The sequence below is a fragment of the Peromyscus maniculatus genome, chromosome 22 (assembly GCF_049852395.1).
Source record: "Peromyscus maniculatus bairdii isolate BWxNUB_F1_BW_parent chromosome 22, HU_Pman_BW_mat_3.1, whole genome shotgun sequence".
NCBI lineage: Eukaryota > Metazoa > Chordata > Mammalia > Rodentia > Cricetidae > Peromyscus > Peromyscus maniculatus.
Window position 1 is genome coordinate 628,020 of NC_134873.1, and position 17,103 is coordinate 645,122.

A 17,103-nucleotide genomic window follows, 5' to 3' on the forward strand; every position below is an offset into this window, starting at 1 on the left:
TCTTCTGCTTGCTGGGGCTGAAATATTGCCTTTTCCTTGAATTCAATTTGCATAAGCTTTCTCTTGTTTAGGTCTAGGAAAGCCCTCAGTCCTTTTCCTTTCACAGGTTTCAGGATTAGCTGAATAACGTCTTGCCCTGAGGTTACCACTCCCTTTCTTCCATTTAACACTGTGCTTTACTTTTAACATTTAATCTCCTTGAGCACAAGACTTGGCCCCAACATTACATTTTTCTGGTACTTCTTTTCTCCTCAAATGGTACATTTTGTATTTCTCCTTATCCTGTTTGCTACTTTTTAATTGTGGATCTACATTAGAATGATAACTAATAACCATATGATCTGGAAAGTTCCCTATCTATCTCTCTCTGTGTCTCTCTCTGTGTCTCTCTCTGTCTCTCTCTCTGTCCCTCCTCTCTCTGTCTCTCTCTCCCTTCAAACTCTACCCCCTCATTGAGTCTCTAACAAATAAAGTGCCCAAAAAGCCCAGTTCTGCTTTCTTAGTGACTACTGCAACTTCCTCCCTTATTTCTGCCAGCTGCCAAAGTCCCTGCCACATTTAGGCACAAATTCCATTGTGGCAGACATGTCATCATGCCTACAACCTATAAAGTTTCCCTGCTTTTGTATGTAGATGTGCTTCCTCTGGCCTCAATGTCTGGAACTGGAGAACTTGCCCAGATGTTGCTTTGCTCAAGAAAACATCTTATAATTTTTCAATTTGGCTTGATCTGACTTTCTATGTTGGCAGAGAAACCTATTATGGGGAGGGGGCAGAAAAATCTGTTACTTAGGACAAGGACAAAAAGCAGCCACATTCTTTAGCAAAGTATCCCAAGAATGGTCTCTAGGATAGCCTATAATATTTTCCTCCTAAACTTTGGAGCTTGGACACCACAGTCAAAATTGCCCTTAGCACTTCTGTCTTCCATGCTCTTACTAGAATGGCCCATTAAGCCCCATTTAAAGAACTGAACTGTTTTTGTACTCTGAAATCCCAAAGTCTTTCATATTCTTCCAACAAGTAACATTGAAGGTTTTTGCACCCACAGATCTCTAGGGTAACCAGGAACGTTAAGCCCACAAGATTGTCCTCTCAAAAGACAGGATTGATTCCAGTTCTTCCATCCAGAAATCTGGGAATTGGAGGCAATTAACAGCCTAGTGGTCTGCATTATCTATTGGTCCAATCCATATCAAGCTTCTACAACCAGGACCTGAGATACCTAATAGCGCAAATGACTTCAACATTACCTTTATGACCAAGAACAGGCCAGATCCTTCCCTAGACCTTAAGCTAATACAGGTAGCCTATCTCTGGAACTCGTCTTCTTGGATGAAATGACATTTACTTTAAGTTGAGTTTCAATGTAATTATGCCTCATTATACACCAGGGATAGTATTACATTGGGCAAATATTTTGTCCCCAAATTGTGCTGTTTAAACATGCAGGCAATAAACCACCTGACATTAGACTCCAAAGTTTGATCAAAACTGATTAAGTCAACCTGAGCCAAGTTTTCATTCTCATCTCTCTGCAGTTCTTTTCTCTGTCTGCCATGATGCTTGCAGGGTCCCCTCACAGCATGATGAGACTTAACATAGCAATACCCTCTCCTGGTACCAACTTCTGCCTTAGTTACTATTCTATTGCAATAAAGAGACACTATAACTAAGGCAATTCTTATAAAAGAAATCATTTAATTAGGAGATTGCTTAGAGTTTTAGAGGGTTAGTCCATGTTCATCATGGCAGAAAGCAGACAGACATGGCATTGGAACTGTAGTGGATAGATTTACATCCAGATCCACAGGCATTGGGCATTGGGGAGGATGAGAGAGATAGAGATATGTGTGGGAGGGTGGGGAGAGAGACAGAGAGAGAAAGAGGAGAGAGAAAGAAAGACAAACAGAGACAGAGAGAGACAGACAAACAGAGAGACAGAAATACTGGCCCTGGCATAGCATTTGACCTCTCAAGACCTACCAGAAATAACACACTTCTTCCAATAAGGTCAATACTATGTCAACATGGCTATGCCTTCTAATCCTTCTTGAAGAGTTATACTTCCTGATGAGCAAGAATGTAAATACATGAGCCAATTGGGGCTATTCTCATTCAAACCATCACACCCTACAACTATGAGTGTAAGGGTAGTACAATTGTTGCCTTGTATCCTATTTAAGAAACAGAGGACACAGACTTGTGGAGAAGACAGAAGAGGTAGAAGCTGGATTTGGTAGGGTCTGGGAGTGGTTATGATGAAAATATACTAGATGGCATTCTCAAAGAATTAATATATTGCATTACAACTGAATCTCAGTGGAAATATAGAGAATAAAAAATTGCCAGATTAGTACAATATATAAAACATTAACATTATGAAGTGGAAGAGGAAGTTTATTTGGAGGAAAATTTAAAGGTGAATCATGAGAGAACATAATCACAACCTAAATATTTTTATTAATTACTTTTTCATATGAAATGTTTTGCACATCCTCTTACTTTTCTTTGGCCATCTCCACCTCCCTATCCATTCATAGTCTTTTTTTCTGTTTCTTTTTAAAACTTTAAAATCCCTACATCAAAAAACCAGTAATCAAAACAAACAAAAAAATCCAATCAGATGAAAAGTGACTAACCCCCCACACACAATCAAACCCCACCCAAAACTGGATGTCAACATACAGAAGATTATAAATAGATCCATATCTGTCACCATACACAAAATTCAAGTCCAAGTAGATCAAAGACCTCAACATAAATCCATTTACTCTGAACCTGATAGAAGAGAAAGTGGGAATGCATTGGCACCGGAGACAAATGTGGTGGTACTGTATTCCCCAAAATATTGTGCACGCTAATAAACTTATCTGTGGTCAGAGAACAGGACAGCAACAATATCAAACATAGAGGATAGGCAATGGTAGCACACGCCTTTAACCCTAACATTCCAGAGGCAGAAATCCCTCTGGATTTCTGTGAGTTCAAGGCCACATTGGACACAGCCAGGCATGGTGACACACATCTTTATTCCAGGGAGTGATGGCAGAAAACAGAAAGATATATACGGCTCGAGGACCAGAAACTATACACATTTGGCTGGTTTAGCTTTTAGGCTTCTAGCAGCAGTTCAGCTGAGATTCATTTGGGATGAGGACTGACAGGCTTCCAGTCTGAGGAAACAGGATCAGCTGAGAAATTGGTGAAGTGAGGTAGCTGTGACTTGTTCTGCTTCTCTGGCATCCAGCATTCACCCAATAACTGGCCTCAAGTTTGTTTTTTATTAATAAGACCCTTTAAGATTCTGCTACAGACAACTTCCTAAATATAACACCAGTAGCACAGACACTGAGAGCAACAATTAATAAATAGGACTTCCTGAAACTGAGAAGCTTCTGTAAGGCAAAGGACATAGACAATAAGATAAAAGGCACCTACAGAATGGGAAAAGATCTATACCAACCCCACATCTGACAGAGGGCTGATCTCCAAAATATATACAGAACTCAAGAAACTAGCCTGCAAAATATCAAATAATCTAATTTAAACATGGGCTACAGAGCTAAACAGAAATTCTCAATAGAAGTATTTCAAATGGCTGAAAGGCATTGTGGTTGTTTGCACAATACCTGTACAACATCAATCCAGTCAAATTCCAGCATATATGGAAGAGAGACTCGTGGCCTCATCCCTAGCTGAAAAGCCTAGCATCTGAAGGCTGCTGACATGGGAGGTCAGTGTTTTTCAGGAAATTGGCACCTGGTACGTTGACTATGATCCAGTGGAACATCCCAAATCAATGCACCCAAGAAAGCATTGATTGGACAGAGTGGGATGCGAAAAGAGGACAAGAACTTGAGAAGGGGTTTTGTAGGGGTAGTTCTAAGAAGGATTGGAAGGGGAGTAGAGAGTGGTTATGTTCAAGATACATTGAATAAATATACAAAATTCTTGAAGAATGAAATTTTTTAAATCTTTAAAAAAAATAGTAGCTGGAGCGAGGGCTCAAAAGCTGAGAGCACATCTGGTCTGGCACAGCCCAGTCCCAACGAGTTTGCCTTTGTTCATTTCAATCAGTGCCCTTCACATAATGAACCATATCTGAGAGGAGAATGGCTTTCTGGAGTTTTGTGTGTCTTAATAAGAATCATTAAATCTGAAGGTGGTCTTTGGGACCTCAACACAAAAGCCACAGATCACTTAATCACAAGAAATAATAGGTATTTTTCTTGTCAGTTCAACCTCTCCTGGAGAACACAAAGAATGTGAGTTGAGCCAGGTGGTGGTGGTTCACGCCTTTACTCCCAACACTCTGGAGGCAGAGCCAGACAGATCTCTGTGAGTTCGGGGCAAGCCTGGTCCACAGAGCGAGATCCAGGACAGGCACCAGAACTACATGGAGAAACCCTGTCTTGAACACACAACAAAAGAATGTCAGTTGATCTTTCTTATTGAATTTGAAGATTTCCCTTCCCCTAATTCCAAATCCTCACACCATCCTTCAAGTTCTCACCATCCTCAGAAATGGACAGAGAGATACCTTTGTGATAACAGACTGTCTTTGTCAACTTGACTGGACTGAAACAAGTGCCTAGAAAATGTATACAGCACACCTCTGTGTGTCTGTGAGCGCATTTTCAGAGATAATTCCATCATGAGGACCCTAACCTAATGAATGCATCAGTCCCTTGACGGTTCCTACTATGACGGCTGTATTGGAAAGTGGTCAAAAGGAGGAGGCAGGGGATAGTTGAAGGAAGTAGTCACAAGTAGTGTGTCTTGGAGAGCTGTGTCCCGTCCTAGTAACTTCCCATTTCTCATGACTCTGTTTACTGACCACCATGAAGTGAGCTGCTCTGCTCTTCCATGCCTTCCCACTATAGAGAACTAAAGCCCTTTAGAACCATATCCCAAGTAATTCTTCCCTCCCTTAGGTTGTTCTTGCATTTGAAGCACACAAATGCAACAGTGATGAGTACACCTTGGAGACCTTTCATTCCTTCTCTTTTATCTCAGCAGCCCCTCGAGAAACCACACAGAACATGTATGTTCATCCCACAGTCAGTTAGGCAACAAATTGTCCCCAGGACCCCCCTCCCAGTCCCTTCTCTCCTCCCTGGGCGGAGCTGGAAGCTTCTCACATGACACTCTCATTACCTCCCCGACCCCTTGATGCCCCCTTTTCTTGTGCCATGAGTGACTTGTAGGGCTTCCCCAGGCTGGGAAGGGTCAGCTCAGCCTTGTTCAGCTCCAGCTCCTGTTGGTACAAATGCTCAATGACGGCCACTTCAATTGAGTCTCCTAGTACATTGGTCATAGTATGCAGCCAGTCACTGGTGGAGGAAAAATAGATTAATGGGAGGGGGTGAAAGGCTCCTTCAAGAACCCAGAGTAGACTAGAAGGGCTTCTAGGCTAATTCACAACCACATGATCTAGAACAGGCCCTGCTCTTCCTCAGATTTCCTTCCTAACAACATCATTCCTTATATCCTCAGAACTCTTCTTTAATTTGTGACTCGTGTTTCTAAATATGACTAACCTAAAAATGATTAGATATGAGAGCCTGATGTAGATGGTTAGAGATTAGAATCTGATCTAGAGTGTTAGACATTCGGATCTGATTCAGACTGTTATACATGTGCATCTAATGTAAAGTATTAAACATGAGCATCTGTAGATGTAACCAACAGTCTTATTAAATAAGAAACACAGAACCAATGCAAAGAAGAAAGTCAAGAGGTCAGAGCTAAGAGCTAAAAACCTTACCCTTCCTCTCGCAGTGGTCCTACCTCTCCAAAAGAGACCTACTTCCTATGTCTGTCTTTTTTTATAGAGTTTTTGTTCTGCCTTCTCATTGGTTGTAAACACAACCACATGACCTCCTAGTCACTGCCTGTCTGTACAGAACTCCAGGTCTTCTATGGTTGGTATTGAGATGAAAGGCGTGTGTCTCCAATGCTGGATGTATCCTTGAACACACAGAGATCTACCTAGCTCTGCCTACCAAGTGCTAGGATTAAAGGTGTGTGCCACTACTGCCCGGCTTTTGCTATGGCTCTAATAGCTCTGACTCTTGGGCAACTTTATTTATTAACATACAAATAAAATCACATTTCAGTACAAATAAAATATCACCATAAGCATCTCTTGCAGATTATTAAACATGAGCATCTGACACTGATTATTAAACATGAGCATCTGATGCAGTGTATTAAACATGAGCATCTGATGCAGAGTATTTAACATGAGCATCTGGTGTAGGCTTATTAGGTACAAGTGTCTGGTGCAGACTATTAGATATGACTGTTTGATACAGACTGTTTGACATGAATCTATGTAGGTGTGGAGCAGGCTGGGATTGTTCAAATGGAACTTTAGTCCTTCTGTACAAATGGGACTTAGTCTTGCTCACAGTACCTACATTGGAATGAAAATTAGCATTTTATGTAAATTCCATGTTATAAGAAAAGAAATGAGAGAGGGAAAAATGGTGAAAGGGGGTAGTGATGTAGGAAGTATAAAGAGGAAGAAAGAGAGAGGAGAGAAAGAAAGAAGGAAAAAAGAAAGAGGGAGAGGGGGAGGAGGGAGGAGGGAGGGAGTGAAGGAAGGAAGGAAGGCAGGAAAGAAGAGAGGGAGGGAGGCAGGGAGGGAGAAAAGAAGGGAGGGAATGAGACAGGTGGAGAAAAGGGAGGGAGAATAGAAGAGAAGAAAAGGACAGAGGGAGGAGAAGGAAGGAAACAAAGGGAGGAAGGAAAGAAAGCAAGAGAGGAGGGGGAGGAACAGGGTAGGGGTGGCTCCTCCCTGCTTATAGATTAGGAGTCACTGTCTTCAGGTGTGCGCCCTCCCACAAGCCTACTAAGCTCCATGGCACAGTCTCACAGCAAGACACACAAATGGCTCTGCTGTGCTCAGTGGATCACAAACAGAAGACATGAATGTGGGGAGCAGAGTTGTAGGGAGGAAAGCTGACCGGGTGGGAAGGAGTTAGAGAGAGTGCAAAGTAACCAGAAAGCATTGCATACATGCCTGACCTGTCAAAGAACAAATTTAATTAGTGAAAAAGAACAGAGGAAAGACAGGAAGGAGAGAAGAGAGAGAACATATGCATTCATAGGGTTCAGTGCAAAAATCCACCAAAATTCTGTTGTCCATCATCACAGGTGATCGTATAAGTCAAAATTCTTCACTATTTAACGCATCAGGTAACTTGTGTTTTCTTTTCACTTCTAAAATTCTTCAGAAGTAAGATTTCACTAAGGAAAAAACCGTTTAAAATTTTTGAGTTAAAAAATATTTGAACACTTTTGTATGATTTTTGTATGAAATGGTCTGACAAGGAGTGGGGGAGGGGCTGATAGATGGAGACCACCTTTTCAGAATTCTCCTCACCCTGTGTCCCAAAGATAATAAATCTATGGGCTTGGAGTCCAAAGCCATCACTAACATACCATCCCAATGCCTCCCTAAACCCCTCAAATCCTACAACCATGTCCTTGCAGAATCCTTCATAAAAGTTATGAGAAGAGCCCAGGGTCAAAGCCAAGTCACACTCACAGGAACCAATCCACAGCTATGATCAGCATGATGTCGTCTGTGGGCAGGCTGATGGATGTGAACACAATCACCATGGTGACCAGTCCTGCCTGGGGGATGCCAGGTGCTCCTACACTAGCAGTTGTGGCTGTGATGTTGCGGGAATTCAGGAGGAAAGAGAGAACAGAAGATTGGAAGATCGGGAAGGGAAGGGCACCTTAAGTTAAATTCCCAAGCCAACACAGAAAGAAAAATATTCCATGAGCTCTCTTTGGATGTGAAACTAAATTTAAAAAGTTGAAGTCACAGAAGCAAAAAGAAGAAACTGTGATGCTGGGCAGATGGGCTGGGAGTTGGGGAAATGTCTCTCAAAGGGTACAAGATGTCTAGATACCACATGAATGGCTTCCAGAAATCTAATGTATGGTGTGGAGGGTGTGGCTAATGATGCCGTGTTTGTATTTCAAAGAGAATAAACCTGAAGTCTCTTCTCACTATCAGCAAAGAGAAAGAGAACCGAGAAAGGGAGAGGAGAAGAGGAGGACTGACAGAGAGAGAAAAAGAGAAGGAAGGGAAGAAAGGAGAGAGGAGAGAGGAAGGGAGGGGAAAATAAGGAGGAGATGAGAAAATAAGAGGAGAGAGGAGACACAGGCAGCAGAAGAGGGTGTGGGGGAAGGAAGGAAACCATAGGAGACAAATGAAATAATCAGCCTGACTGTTTTGATCATCTGCAGAGTGCACAGGTAGCAAATCATCATGAAACACATCTTCAAATACACACAACTTTTGTCAGCTGTCATTCAAGAAAGCTGCGCCTGGAAAAGGAGAGTTGTTTATTAAGAAGGCAAATACAGATGAGATACGGTGCATTCAGGGTGGTATGACCATAGGCAAATGGAGAGAAACTCAATGCAATTCCACTAAATTCAGGAACGAGTCATGTCTGTCCGCTTTCCCCATACTTATTCAATATAATTCTTGAAGTTCTAGCCAGAGCAATAAGACAACATAAGGAGATTAAGGGGATACAAATTGGAAAGGAAGAAGTCAAGCTTTCCCTATTTGCAGATGACATGATCGTATACTTAGGTGACGCCAAAAATTCCACCAAGGAACTGATACAGCTTATAAACACCTTCAGCAACATAGCAAGATACAAGATCAACTCAAAAAAATCAATATCCCTCCTATAAACAATGGACAAAGAAGCTGAGAAGGAAATCAGGGAAACATCACCCTTTACAATAGCCACAAATGACATAAAATACCTTGGGGTAACACTAACCAAGCAAGTGAAGGACCTATATGACAAGAACTTTAAGTCCCTGAAAAAAGAAATTGAAGAAGATGTCAGAAAAGGGAAAGATCTCCCATGCTCATGGATAGGCAGGACCAACATAGTAAAAATGGCAATTTTACCAAAAGAAATCTACAGATTCAATGCAATCCCAATGAATATATCAACACAATTCTTCACAGACCTGGAAAAAATAATACTCAACTTCATATGGAAAAACAAAAAACCCAGGATAGCCAACATAATCCTGTACAATAAAACAACCTCTGGAGGCATCACGATCCCTGACTTCGAGCTCTACTATAGAGCTACAGTAATAAAAACAGCTTGGTATTGGCACAAAAACCTACATGTGGACCAATGGAATCGAATTGAAGACCCTGACATTAATCCGCACACCTATGAACATATAATTTTTGACAAAGAAGCCAAAAGTATACAATGGAACAAAGAAAGCATCTTCAACAAATGGTGCTGGCATAACAGGATATCAACGTGTAGAAGGCTGCAAATAGATCCATATCTGTCACTGTGCACAAAACTTAAGTCCAAGTGGATCAAGGACCTCAACATAAATCCAGCTGCTCTGAACCTGCTAGAAGAGAAAGTAGGAAGTAGTCTTGAACACATTGGCATAGGAGATCACTTCCTAAATATAACACCAGTAGAACAGACAATGAAAGAAACAAGCAATCAATGGGACCTCATGAAACTGAGAAGCTTTTGTAGAGCAAAGGATACGGTCAACAAAGCAAAGCAACAGCCTACAGAATGGGAAAAGGTCTTAACCAACCCCACATCTGACAGAGCACTGATATCCAGAATATATAAGGAACTCAAGAAATTAGGCATCCAAACAACCAACAGTCCAATTAAGAAATGGTCTATAGAACTAAACAGAGAATTCTCAACAGAGGAATCTCAAATGGCTGAAAGACATTTAAAGAAATGCTCAACATCCCTAATCATCAGAGAAATGCAAATCAAAACAACTCTGAGATACCACCTTACGCCTGTCAGAATGGCTAAGATCAAAAACACTGAAGACACCTTATGTTGGAGAGGATGTGGAACCAGTGGAACTCTCCTACACTGCTGGTGGGAATGCAAGCTTGTACAACCACTTTGGAAATCAATATGGCACTTTCTTAGAAAATTGGGAATCAATCTCCCCCAAGATCCAGCTATACCACTCTTGGGCATATACCCAAGAAATGCTCAATCATACCACAAGAGCACCTGCTCATCTATTTTCATATCAGCATTGTTTGTAATAGCCAGAACCTGGACATAACCTAGGTGTACTTCAACTAAAGAATGGATAAATAAATTGTGGCACATATACACAATGGAATACTACTCAGCAGAGAAAAACAATGACATCCTGAGGTTTGCAGGCAAATTGATGGATCTAGAAAAAATCATCCTGAGTGAGGTAACCCAGACTCAGAAAGACAAATATGGTATGTACTCACTCATAGGAGGATCCTAAATGTGGAACAAGGATGACTGGACTGCTGCTTACATCACCAGGGAGGCTACCTGGAAAACAGGGCCCTAAGAAAGACACGAGAATCACCCAATTACAGAGAAATGGCTGAGATCTAAATGAACAACCTGGACATGAGTGGGAGTGATGAAGGGAAAGGGTCAAGGGAAAGAGAGCCTGTGGGAATGGGAGATCCCACCTGAATCAAGAACAGAGAGGGAAAACAAGGAGTAAGAGACCATGGTAAATGAAGACCACATGAGAATAGGAAGAAACAAAGTGCTAGAGAGGCCCAAAGAAATCCACAAAGAAGCCGGGCGGTGGTGGCGCACGCCTTTAATCCCAGCACTTGGGAGGCAGAGGCAGGTGGATCTCTGTGAGTTCGAGGCCAGCCTGGACTACCAAGTGAGTTTCAGGAAAGACTACAGTAAAGCTACACAGTAAAGCTACACAGAGAAATCCTGTCTCAAAAAACAAACAAAAAAAAAAATCTGACAGGTTTGGCCGGGCGGTGGTGGCGCACGCCTTTAATCCCAGCACTCGGGAGGCAGAGGCAGGCGGATCTCTGTGAGTTCGAGGCCAGCCTGGTCTCCAAAGCGAGTTCCAGGAAAGGCGCAAAGCTACACAGAGAAACCTTGTCTCGAAAAACCAAAAAAAAAAAAAAAAAAAAAAAAAAAAAAAAAAAAAGAAATCCACAAAGATACCCCCACAATAGACTGCTGGCAATGGTTGAGAGACAGCCGGAACTGACCTACTCTGGTGATGGGATGGCCAAATACCCTAATAGTCGTGCCAGAAACCCCATCCAACGACTGACAGATCTGGATGCAGAGATCCATGGCTAGGCCCCGCGTGGAGTTCCGGGATTCTAATTAGTGAGAAAGAGGAGGGTTTATATGAGTGAGAATTGTTGAAACCAAGGTTGGATAAAGCACAGGGACAAATAGCCAAATGAATGGAAACACATGAACTATGAACCAAAGGCTGAGGGGCCCCCAACTGGATCAGGCCCTCTGAATAGGTGAGACAGTTGATTAGCTTGGTCTGTTTGGCAGGCATCCAGGCAGTGGTACTGGGTCCTGTGCTCATTGCATGAGTTGGCTGTTTGAAACCTAGGGCTTATGCAGGGACACTTGGCTCAGTCTGGGAGGAGGGGACTGGACCTGTCTGGACTGAGTCTACCAGGTTGATCTCAGTCCTGGGGGCTCTGGGGAGGATTTGCCCTGGAGGAGGTGGGAATAGGGGATGGGCTGGGGGGAAGGAGAGGGATGCAGGAGGGGGGAGAACAAGAGAATCCGTGGCTGATATGTAGAACTGAATTGTATTGTAAAATAAAATAAAAGGGAAAAAAAGGCACATAGAGCTCACTAGGTTGAAGGCCAGGACATTCCGGCCCCTCTTGGGTTTGAAGCCTATTTCTTTCTTGATTTAAGTTGTTTGTTTTGTTTTTTTATTCTCATATGTATAAATGTTTACCTGCATGTATGTTGTATACTGCATGTGTGCCTGGTGGTCATGGAGTCCATAAAAGAACATTGGGTCTCCTGGAATTGGGGTGATAAACATCAGTTATGTAAGTAGTGGGAACAAAACTAGGTCCTCTGTAAGAGCAGCAAGTTCTCTTAACTCCTGAGCCATCTCTCTGGCCCACGGAAGACCATTTCTTGCTCAGGTAATCTTTTTTAAAAATTAAAAAGCTAACGATCTATGTCAGTGGTAGAATACTTGTCTAGCAGGTATAAATCCTTGTTTCCACTTCTAGTCCCGCAAATTAATATGAAATTGAAAGTAGGATCTATGGGGTCACAGGTGGCCTATGTTAAAACTCCAGAATTAACTCCAATTACCCCCCCCCAAAAAATGTAATATGTATTGTGAAGGCCCCTGAGTTTCCCAGCAAAGGCAGTAGTGCCCTCGAGATGCCAGCTCTCTCCTCAGTAGTTGAGGAAACCCCTTTCTAGCTTCTATAGCCATACACACAGAACAAGGGGAGATGATTAGCACAGAGGACAACTCTATCAGAATGGTGGTTGAGCAAATACTCAGACTGGTATTGAAGAATGGGACTTCAAGGGAGAAGACTCCATTCATGAGCTTTATACCTTGACATGAACTCAGAGCCTATCCTGCCTCATCAGGAGAATGGCAGACACATGCCTATCTTCTCATTGTGACAGAAAAGAGCCAAGGACAGTGCCTGTCTAGGCTTCTCCTCTGTTACTCAGATTTAAAAAAATGTGCCCAGAAGAAACTTGGGGAGAAAGGGTTTTATTTTAGCTCACAATTCCAGGTTATAGTCCATCATTGTAGAGAAGTCAAGGAAGGAACTTGAAGCCGTTAGCCACAACACATCCGCAGTCAAGAGCAGAGAAAATGTGTGCATACCTATGGGTCTGGTCTCTCTCAACTTTTAAACAACTCAGGAACCAAATCAAGGGAAGAAGTACTGCCCACTTTTAGGCTGAACCTTCCCACGTTGATCTCCAACAAACATACCCAAAGGACAATGGGCCCTTCTTGAGATTATCTCCTCAGGTGATTCCAGATTCTGCCAAATGTACAATTAAAACAAACCACCACATCACTAGTGGAGGAAAAGATTCCATTAGAAAAAGAAGTGTAGGGCCCTGAGAGATGGCTCAGTGGGTAAAGATGCTGTGCTGCCAGTTCTGACAAACTGAGTTCAGTCCCCAGGACCCGCATAGCAGAAGAGGAAAACTGAATCCTGTGAGTGGTCCTCAGACCTCCACATGTGCACTGTGACACACACACACACACACACACACACACACACACACACACACACACACGAGCACACACACGTGCAGGTGCACAGGCACAAATGTAATTTTAAGCTCTTTTAAACCAAGTGGCTGGAGATAGTTCAGCAGCTAGGAGCACTTACAGCTCTTGCAGAGGACCCAAGCTCTATTCCTGGAACCCGTATCAGGCAGCTGCCTATAACTCCAGTTCCAGGGAACTTGAAGCCCTCTTCTCATCTTAGAAAACACCTTCACACAAGAGGTGAACACAGACTCAGGGAGACACATACAAAATAGAAAAAAATGTGAAGTGTAGTTTCTACTGACCATGTATCACACTCACATCCTTATAAGCCAAAATATTATTCCATTACCAGGAATGATGGCACATGCCTACAGTCCCAATTAGCCAGGTCAGAGAGAGAGGAGGATGGAGAAAGGGAGAGAGGGAGAGAGGGAGGGAGGGAGGGAGGGAGGGAGGGAGGGAGGGAGGGAGGGAGGGAGGGAGGGAAAGAAAGATCATAAGTCAAACCATCTTAAGTCAGGATGTGTCTATGGAAGAAATTTCCAACGAAGAAAATACTTTCCTTCACAGTGTTTACATTTTCATTCTTGTATGATAGGCAGACAATAAGTAACATGGATGAGTAAAAAATCCCCCATGGATACAAATGCTGTGGATCATCCTACATCCTTCATCCAAAATACTGGAAATCAGAAATATTGCACATGTTGCTTTGTTGTTTTTCAGATTTTTTGATATTTGCATATACATAATTTTATATCTTAGTTAGGAATGAGATGCAACTATAAACAGGAAATTTGTCAGTAGACCTTGTTCACCCAGCCTGTCCTATTCAGTTGATATTCATCGTCTCACCTGATTGTGGTAATCTGGCCCAGGTTGAGCTCATAGTTGTTGACTTGAGCAAAAAAGATGGCTGCCAAGGCCTCATAGAGTACAGTGCCATCCATGTTGACAGTGGATCCACAGGCAGCAGGAACCTGGTGATGGGTCAGTCCACACCCAGGCCCTCCTCCAGGCATCAGAAAGTGATAGGCAGGGTTGCAGAGCTGGGGGAAGAGAGCTCTGGAGGCTGAGAATAGGGAGTTGAAGGATGGGGAGAGGGCAGTAGCAGCAAAGGGCCAAAGGAGGGCTCCCCTCTAGCACATGGAGAACAGGTTGGAATGTGAGCAAGGAGTAGAAAGTGGGAATTACAGTTGTGCATGGGGGAGTGGGACTCCTAATGCAGAGAGAACTCAGAGGTAGACATTCCCAGAGGAATGTCTCTTGACCCATTCACACCAAGATTTTATGACAGTCTATTCCAGATTGCTGACTTCCACACCGAAGCCTAAAGATGATGGCTAACTTCAATTATCAAGAACTGAACCAGGAACTACCTAAGAAGAGAGTCTCCATGGGTCACTATGTTTGGTCATCCTATGGGAATCATCTATGTGGGATTGTCTTAACTAATTCATATGAGAAAACCCAGCCAATGATGAGTGGTGCTATTCCCTAGGCAGGGGGTCCTGAACTATTTAACAGTGGAGAAACCAAGCTGAGCATATGCAAGAAAGCAGCAAACATGCATTTATTCTCTGTGCCTGAGTGTGATGTGACTAGCTGCCTCAAGTTCCTGTTTAGATTTCCCCACAGAAATGGGCTATAACCTGTAATTGTAAGCCAAATAAATTTCTTCCTCACACACTAAACTACCCTTCATCAGGGTATTTTGTCACAGCAACAGAAATGAAAGTAGAACAGTAAAAGACAGAGTGTTTTTCTGCACAAGAAACAACCCAATCTACAGCAGCTAGGGCTCTCCCCAACTACTTCACAGAGTATACTTTCATTTGACTGGCAACTTAGTAGAAAGAGTAGGCATCTCATTTGGGGTCAGGTTGTCTGCAAGAACTGACCCCTGTGCGGTCAGCTTTATGCTATGAAACTTAAAGCTTGGACTCAAGTCTTTGGCCCTAGAACAAGACATTGCCTACTGCAAAGCACCCAATTCAATTTCAACCTTTGCCAAGCATCAGAAACAGCACTGGAGGTGGGAGCAGGGGCTGATTAGCTCCATACTGATCAGATTGGTTTAATTCTATGTACAATAGTATCAATCCTATTTAGCCCCAGATCAAAGATCAAAAGGCACATTCTCCAATCATCATGAGGACAATAAAAAATATTTTCTCCTATCTGTTTGGATCTTGGGATACTTTGTCAAGCTGTTTTAAATTTGGATGGTGAGAGATAAGGATCACTTTTTAAGCCCCTAAAAGCACAAACAGGAGAGGAAAGCCTAAGAAGCCAAGACTCTCTGAGCTTGTGTTTCACCCCCAGTACCACCTTAAACAAAGAACTGGCATCTGTCTCTCCTCCTTATAACCTAGAGAAACAAAAGAGACAAGGAGGTTATGAGAGTCATCACAAGACAAAGACTATATCCCCAAGTATAGGCCACCGGTAGAAAGCTTCAAGAGTTACCCAATACTATTGTATAACCAGAAGAGGTGTTTGGAGAGGTGGAGAGGAGAGTACCTAAAAGAACCTATGAAAGATGAAGAATGGACTCAGGGAGAGTTCCGGGAAAGGCCATACCTGGAAGAGGTACCTATGGCTGTGATGAGGGCCTGTAGCGGGCCCCCAATGAATGGGAGGGGGTTCTGATGGGTGACAAGAAGGCAGATGAGGGGCAAAACACCACCAGCACGGAGGAACAATCCAATGATGACAGTCAGAGTATACATGCCCAGCTGACCTCCAAGGGCAGCCATGTCTTTCATTTCCAGAATCTTCCCAGCAATCAGGAACAGGATGCCCACAGGTGCATACCTGGGCAAGGCACATATGTATTAGGATGATCTTCCTCACAGGTCTGGAGCTGGCATTCCCCAAACTTTGCCCAAATAGATTCAAGGAGCCAGACAGTACCTACCATGAAACCACAACTCCACCCCAACCTTTCCTGAGTATCAAAGCCAGCACTGGGACACAGGGGAAATGGCCCTGTGGTTAGGAGTACTTGCTGTTCAATGATGAAATTCTCATTTTGGACACATCATCCACACTGGACAGCTCAAAAACACTTCTAACTCCAGCTCAAGGGATATGGCACCACTTTCTGGTCTCTATGGGTACCCACAGAAACACCTGCACACCCACTTACACATCCACACACATATATAAAATAAAATATTTTTAATAGCATTGTTGTTAGGGTTTTCTCCCAAAATATTTCCCCAGAGGCTCATATGTTGAAGGCCAGTGCTCTGAGGTGGGACCTGTAGAAGCTAACTGTTCATGAGAGTTCCAATCTCTGCTATGGGTTATCAATTGATGGAATCATAGCTGAATGAGCTATTGGGAGCAAACTATAGGAAAGGCCTCATAAAAGGCAGTAGATCATTGGGGGTATACCCTTGAAGGACATATCTTCTCCGCAGTCTCTCCCTCTCTCCCTCTCTTTTTCCTAGATGCAGTGAAGTTAGCAGCTGCATTGGCTATATCCATTCACCATCATGGCCCAAACGCAATGGAGCCAGCCAACCATGCACTGTTTCCTGCAAACCTGTGAGGCAAAAATAAACCTTCCCTCTTTAAATTGGTTTTCCCGGGCATTTTGTCATAGCAACAGAAAAGCTAATTAATACAATTGGATTCTATGAATGTACCCACCTCACATTGGTTACTCACTGCTCATCTGATAAGCAGAAAAGTTCCTACAACATCAGCATTGAGCCTTCTGGAATCTTTATCTCATTCTCTCATTCAAGCCCCTTTCAGCTCAACTCCAGATGACTATTCCCTTCAGAATTCGGTCCTTAGGCATTAATTACTAAGTATGGCAGTTTGAATGAAAATGGTACCCCTAGGCTCATAAGGAGTGGCACTTTTGGGAGGTATGGCCTCATTGGACTACATGTGGTATTGTTGGAGGAAGTGTGTTATTGGGGGCAGGCTTTGATGTTTCAGATGCTTGAGCCAGGCCCAGTGTGTTTCTCTCTTTCG

The 17,103-nt window shown here is 43.0% G+C and overlaps 1 protein-coding gene and 1 pseudogene across 1 annotated transcript in view; one reads left to right on the top strand and one right to left on the bottom strand.

Annotated features, from left to right (window-relative positions):
- Positions 1-17,103, top strand: part of LOC143270293 (uncharacterized) — a 539,180-nt gene that overhangs the window by 336,278 nt on the left and 185,799 nt on the right. The window lies entirely within an intron of this gene.
- The window catches only part of LOC143270133 (excitatory amino acid transporter 4-like), a 27,303-nt pseudogene continuing 10,200 nt past the window's right edge, over positions 1-17,103 (bottom strand).